The sequence below is a fragment of the Octopus bimaculoides genome, chromosome 23, assembly GCF_001194135.2.
Source record: "Octopus bimaculoides isolate UCB-OBI-ISO-001 chromosome 23, ASM119413v2, whole genome shotgun sequence".
In the NCBI taxonomy this organism is placed as follows: domain Eukaryota; kingdom Metazoa; phylum Mollusca; class Cephalopoda; order Octopoda; family Octopodidae; genus Octopus; species Octopus bimaculoides.
The window spans coordinates 32708471-32715675 of NC_069003.1; the positions used below are offsets into that span (position 1 = coordinate 32708471).

General features: G+C 36.6%; 1 long non-coding RNA gene across 1 annotated transcript in view; it reads left to right on the plus strand.

Annotated features, from left to right (window-relative positions):
• The window catches only part of LOC106879845 (uncharacterized), an 11133-nt gene that overhangs the window by 1716 nt on the left and 2212 nt on the right, over window positions 1-7205 (plus strand). The window contains exon 2 of the long non-coding RNA XR_001410676.2: window positions 271-458. This is a non-coding gene — a long non-coding RNA (uncharacterized LOC106879845). The remainder of the gene's footprint in view (window positions 1-270; window positions 459-7205) is intronic.

The window sequence follows — 7205 nt, forward strand, 5'->3', positions numbered from 1 at the left end:
TATATATATATACCCTCCCCACCCTGTTTTCGTTCCTGTGGCTTTGAATAAAAACAATGTATTTTACTTTTTATTGGACAAAGATCTGATCTTGTTTACAGATCGCAATGTGTTATATTTCTTCTGAAACTAGAATAATGTTTGGCAATATTACAAAAGCAAAGTTATCATGGATCATATTAACAAGAAATAAATAAGTGGAAATGTTTTGCTGTTTTTTTTTATGTTCTTTCTTTTAATCTTATATACAACCTTTGCTATTTATACTAGGAAACAAACAGTACACACAAATGACTTAGAATGTGTGGTGCTCTCTGAAGGACATGTAACAATTATAAACGAACATATGTCTCTCTCAATGACGATATACATCTACAGAAATGGTGTGGAATTTGTACAGTATTCTTCGGGGTTTTACCTAAAACCCTTAAAACCAAAAGTAAGGAACGTAACATTTGGTAAGAAATATATTCTTGCTGAATTAATAATAAAAGAAATTGTATGTTCGAAGTAATTTCATCTCTCTCTCTCTCTGATACATAATATTTAACTAAATGTCCTGTACACATACACAGCTCATCTTTTTGTGTTCGTAAAACAAAAGAAATATAAAACTAAAACATTAAATTTTGTTTGTGTAAAAAGAAAATATATATTCGTTATCATTCGGATGTTTTCTCTTCGAAGAGAAATGTGTATTCCCTGCTTCTGGAAAACTTAAGAATACTAAGACTCTTATACTCCTATGTAATACGTTGGCATGAGAAAGTAAGTTTGTTTTTTTTTCTCTATCTTAACGAAAACTCTGCAATTTCCATTAGTTTACGTAATGCCGAGCACTGGTGCAAACAACGAGAGCTAAAAACAAAAGTGGGAGTAACACCTGGCCCAGGTGATAGGGAACCAGAAGTAACGTAATTGGCGAAAGTTCGGACATTCGTATCCCAAGAGGCAATGAGGCAGCCTCTGGAGTGTTATGCAGCCTGTTAGAAATAGCAGCCAAATCTCCTTCAAAATTCACCTTATCGACCTATAAAATAAGGACACGTTGGATAATTGTTCTACTGCCAAAAGAACATAGACGGGATGATCACGGATCATAAGTCTGCTCGATCAAGGCTGACTTGGGGCTAAACTACAGCAATGGAAGTCCTGTAGCTATAGAAAATGATTAGATATAGTTCATTCCATTTAGTTGAGAGGGCGCTCTATAAAACGATGAGTCTTTCGTTATCTCCTTCTATTGTGAATTTCAATACCTTCTTTAAGTTTTGTCCCTAATCAAAATTTTCGTTTCACCGCATCAAAAAAGAAAAAGAGGACAAGCTAACCAGGGATCTTTTATGCAATCTCTCGACCTACTCGAAATAGCAGCCAAATCTCCTTCAAATCACACTGTACCACAGATAGTTCTCTTTTTGACTTTGCGATTGCACAGGGAAACATCATCATTTAACGTCCACTTTTCCAGACGGAATTTGTTGAGACGGATTTTCTACAGCCAGACACCCTTTCTGTCATCAGCCCTCAACTGTTTCCAAGTAAGGTAATATTTCCCTCATGACCAAAGAACATGTTCTTGCCGAATAATGCAAGTGAATGACATTGCCTCTATGACTGACAATCACGTACAACTATTACACAATGTCAGGACGAATAGATACAATCACATGCTTACTCACACGTACACACACTCTCTCTCTCCCTTTCTCTCTTTCCCTCTCTCTCTCTCTCTCTCTCTCTCTCTCTCTCTCTCTCACACACACACAGTGTCCCAGCAACAAAATTTACTTAGGAGGTGCAAACCCAAGTTCAAATTTTTTTATGAAAAATGTGGATTTTTTTCAATGTTAACATTAAAACAAATGCAGATATAATAATAATTTTTATTATTATGAGGGTCGGCTGAAATGTTCATCAGCTGGGCAAGACACTCTCATGGAATATGACCAAAAGAAGTTAATTTTTTAAAATAGTTCCTCTTACTTCCATAAGTGGTTGCAATGCTTGGATCACACTGGCGAAGAAGCTATTCCGTTGGTCAAAATGGTCATCAACAGTGCATAAGACATGTGAAAATGAGGTTCTAGATCAGAACAAATGGAGGCTGCAATGCCTGAGAGGAAAAGCTGATTCAGCACTCTGAACTTAGAAAGACCTGTCAAGAAGGAACAATTGAAACTGCAGCCAACAGTGAACATTGGATATGTATTATATGTGATGGTATTCTTTGTCAAAAGCAGGATACACGAATCATGAAGTCACATGAAAATCGAAATGCCCAGAGAGGGAATGATCTTGGACACCAATCACCTCTTACAATGTGTGTCATATGTCAAAAAACTTGTAAGACAATATCTGGACTTAAAAGGCATATGCTAGTTCACAAAAACATTCCTTCAGAATCAGATTCCAAAGAGTAAAGATATAGAAGAAATTTGAATAATCTGTCACTTGTGTTTTAAACCCTGTCACTCAAACCCTGTCACTCAAACCCTGTCACTTGTGTTTTAAACCCTGTCACTCAAACCCTGTCACTCAGCAGCTGGTCTTAAAAGTCATTTAAGGGCTCATCAACTAAAAATGAAGATAATATATACTAAAAATAAGATAAATATATATGGGGGGGGGGAATGCACATATCAAGCAGAGGTCGGCAATGCATGCGCTGAGTTTTAGGTCCTATAAGGCTTGCACAACACCTCATAGACCCTCTCCACTTTATTGACATTATCCAGAGACAAGCCGGAGCAAGATGTCTGGTGCCAATATGAGTCGCAGGCTCAGGGATGTGGGAGCGCCGTGATCTCTAGCACAAACCAAAGATTCCCAAAATATCCAATGCCATTCCCTGCATGTCTGGTTTTATATCAGAGTAACCTTCTAGAGACATGCTTCAACAAAATCTGAGGGGTGCCTCACTCCCAGTGGTCTTTCAGTACGCTGGACACCATCCCGGAATTTCTGCGTACCCATGCTATTGCTAGATAGCCGTTGAGCCTGCACTAGGTCCATCTGACCTTTCAACAGGTCACTTATGAGGCTCTCATAAGTGCTACTGGTAACATGTAATCCAGTACATGTGAGAGAGTGTGTGTGCATGTGAGAGAGACCCAATTACTTAACCAGATTGTCTTTCCATCATATTGGTAGCCTTCCAAGTGGCCTTTTGCAGTCTCTTGGACACCACACAGCAACTGCATGAGTCCACCTGTTGTCTGTGAACCTTCTGACATGTCCAGCCCATTGGCACTTGTGCTTTTGGTACTCTATGATCACATCATTTACTCTAATCCATTCTTGGATTATCTCAGTTCTAATGTGTTGTCTTAGCAATATTCCTAGCATGGATAATTCCATGGTTCTTTGCGGTGTAGCCAATCAATGTTCTATCCTCTTCGTAGTAGCCCATGTCTCATTTGAATATAAGACCACAGGTAGGATGGTGCTATCAAAGAATCTGGTACATATGACATTGTCTAGCTTTGATTTGAGCTCATCCTTTATGGAATTAAATGCCTTCCATCCTTCCCAGGAGCAGACACGTGGAGGGGGGAAGAGGGGCACATGCCCTCTTCAAGAAAAGAAGTGCACCCTTCTAAGTAATGTTATTACACCCTTTTCTCCTGGAAATGTATTCGCTTCTGACCTTGTGCCCTCCCTTCAAAAAATTCTTGGGACTGGCCCTGCTGCCCTTATTCTCTTTGAGATTTCAGCTTCCCTATCTCAGCACATATTCACCACGTTCCCTAAGTAGGCATGGTCCTTGGTAATATAGAGTCCAAAATATAGTGTTAATTGTTACATGATGAACCAAGAGCAAGTTGAAAAGTGATAAGAATTGACCTATATTTTCACTCCATAAACTGACATAATTTGTCACATGTTAGGATATTCGTTTTTTTTTTTTTTTAAATATGTAGAGAAAGGAGATCGTTTGTATCGCTTATCTTACCAAATTCAAGCCAAAGTATTCCCTTCACTGAAAAGTAAGAAAGGGAATAAAGAATACGCAGTAAGTTTAGTAAACTCCTTCAGTGGTACAATCAAAATCGCAGTTTCATAAAGAGGGACACTCTAACCAGTTGCTTAAGATGCTAGAAATAGCAGCAAAACCACCCTTAAAATCATGTTTAGTTAACCATTTAGAAAAAAAAGCAAAGACATAGTCGTTAATGTAGACACAGATACATGATGTCTGTAAAGAAAATGTGATTAAGTGAGCAATTAATTAAGTTTTTTGGTTATATAACTAACCAATTGACTAATAATAGAGAAGTGAAATTGAACCAGTGCATGTGTCTATATAAATGGTGGAAATAGCAATAAGCAAAGGATTTGTCGTTCAGTTTTTTCTGACAGCCAAAAAGAGAGGTGGTTCAGTTCTGTTTTGTTGAGGCAAAAACCATGGAGAGAGATAACCCCTAGCAGAGTGAGAGAGGGGTAGAGAGAGAAAGAGGGGTAGAGAGAGAAAGAGGGGTGGTGGGGATGGAGGGAGACACTCAAATAGACGGAGTGAAGTAAAACAGCTTGCTCATAGTTACTGCCAAGCGAAGGTCAGAAAATATAGAGAGAGAAAATCATGAATTTTGTTTAACTCTTTTGATAGCAACCCACCTGAGACGCCCTTGGTTGTACGATACAAATCTTGTTTAGTGATCTAAATTAAAACTTCCCCTTAAAATATCGAGTTAATTTTTTTTTATATCAACCCCTTTGAGACCATTCCTGGTTCTATGTTACAAGCTTCCTGCTTTAAAATGATCTACATCAAACCTTTCCATAAAAATTTCATGTTAATTTATGTTCCAAATACCAGCTTTAATAATGACAAAATTAGTTCACTAAATACTTCATTATTTTTCAAACTAATTGAAACAAAGGCAGTGTATTTCAACAGAGATTTGATAACAAAAGGGTTGATTAATATTTCAAAAGCCATCTTGATAATGGTATAGTTATTTTATTTTAAATTATTCGTTATTTTCCAAATTAACTGAAATAACAAAAGCAATGTATTTCAGCAGAAATATGGTAACATAAGGGTTAAATATTTAAACATGGTCCACAAATTACATGTATCTGATTGGCCAAAACGACACACATGGCAACACAATGATACCAAAATGTCACCTGTTGTATGTAAACCAGAAAAAGGTTGCTAAAGAATATGCTATTACTGTGAAAATACTAATTTGAAAACAAAAAACAAAAAAGGCAAAATAAAACTACACTAAAAAGAATTATTTAATATATCAAAACAATTCTTGCAACAGAGCAGACTCTAATAAAGGTACCAAGGTGGGATTTGAACTTGGAATGTAAAGTGCTGTAACCAAATTTTACTTTGTCCTATAGTGTAGTGATTCTGCCAAACCCAGAGGAAGTCTTATAGTATTTGTTTACAGTCGCTTCAAACATTGGGCGATATGCTGTGCTTGAGAAGGCCTGTCAAGCTAAATGAAATCATAGTCATCGCTGATGCCAGTGCCGTCTGACTGGCACCTGTGCCGGTGGCAGGTAAAAAGCACCGTTTGAGCATTGGGCCTCACAGAGGCAGTGACGGGTGACTGAGACTTTTGGCAATACACCCTACTTGTGAAGGCCTGTGAAAACCTGTCATTGCAATTTGAGATCACAGTCATGGTTGATGCTGGTGTCACATCAATGGCACCCATGCCAGTGGCATGTAAAATATACCCACTACACCCTTGGGGTGGTTGGTGTTAGGAAGGGTGTGTAGCTGTAGAAACCATGCCAAGAAAGAAAATCAAACAAAAAGTACTTTCAATTTGACAAGTTTGATCTTATTTGCAATCAGTATGTTACCTTCATAAAGACTTAAAATCCAAGATGACTTTGGAGGACCAAAAATTCCATGTGAAATGCAGCAAGATTTGGAAAGATAGAGATAATGTTTGAACAAATACACTGCATATTTACACTATATAATACATTGACTTTTATGCTGCAAAACTACAATGATTCTACTTTTTCCAAATAAAAGTTGGAAACAAGAATTTTTTATTTTTACTGGTGGTCATTAAAAATTTTGAAGATAAAAGGTATTTTTTTTTTTTCAGTTGCTGTCCTTGCTTTTGTTTGGTTTAGTCAAGCATTGTCCACTAACATTTACCTTTCTTCAAAACAGGGGTAGCCTTGATTAATTAAAGTTATTGTGTTTGTAATAATAAGGCAAGCTGGTGGAATCGTTAGCGTACTGGGAAAAATGCGTAGCTGTATTTGGTCCATCTTTACATTCTAAGTTCAAATTCTGCTGAAATCCACTGGGGGTTGATGTAATCAACTTACCCCTTCCCTCAAATTGCAGGCCTTGTGACAAAATTTGGAACCAATATTAAATATGAGAATGAAGGCAGCAAGCTAGCAGAATCATCAGCCTGCTAGGCAAAACTGCTTAGCAACTAAGTGTTCTGAGTTCAAATTCTGCCGGGATTGGCTTTGCTTTTCATCCTTTTGAGGTCAATAAAATAAGTATCATTTAAATACTGGGGTCAATATAATTGACTATCCCCTGAAATTGCTGGCCTTGTGCCAAAATGTTAAGTGTGTGAGTATTTGCATCACTTAGATTAATGTTTATACAAAAACAAAGGAATTTTTTTTTAAATAGTGAAAAATTAAAAGTAAAAATTAAAAGTAACAACAAGTTTACTATCTGCATATATTTTCTACAGTATCTTTATCCCTACCCACACCCCTATTTTCCACTCTTGAATTCAGATATATTCAGTTCAGGTACATTGATCGAGTATTGAACTTTTTTGAACCAATGTTTTATTACATTCAACAGACTAACTCTTAAAAATAAAATCAATATTCACAGTTTGATCTGAAACTTCTAAATTTATTTCTGAAACAAAATCTTCTCTGAAATTTGTAGCACAATTATTTATCGATTATTTACGTAAGCATACAAGCCAATGAGGGAACCTCTAAGTAGTTACCTGAATTATTAGAAATAGTAATCAAATCTCCTCAAATAACACCCCTACCACTTTTAAAAAAGGAAGGTTGCACTGGACTATGTAGTCACAAATACACAAAAATATAAAATAAGATAGTGGGGTCACTGCTCTAATACCTACAAAAAATGTCATCTTTCTACAACATGCAAATAAATCAGTAATTATATCTATTTATTCTCCATTTTCTTCTCCTTGTTTTTCCCTATATATGTATAT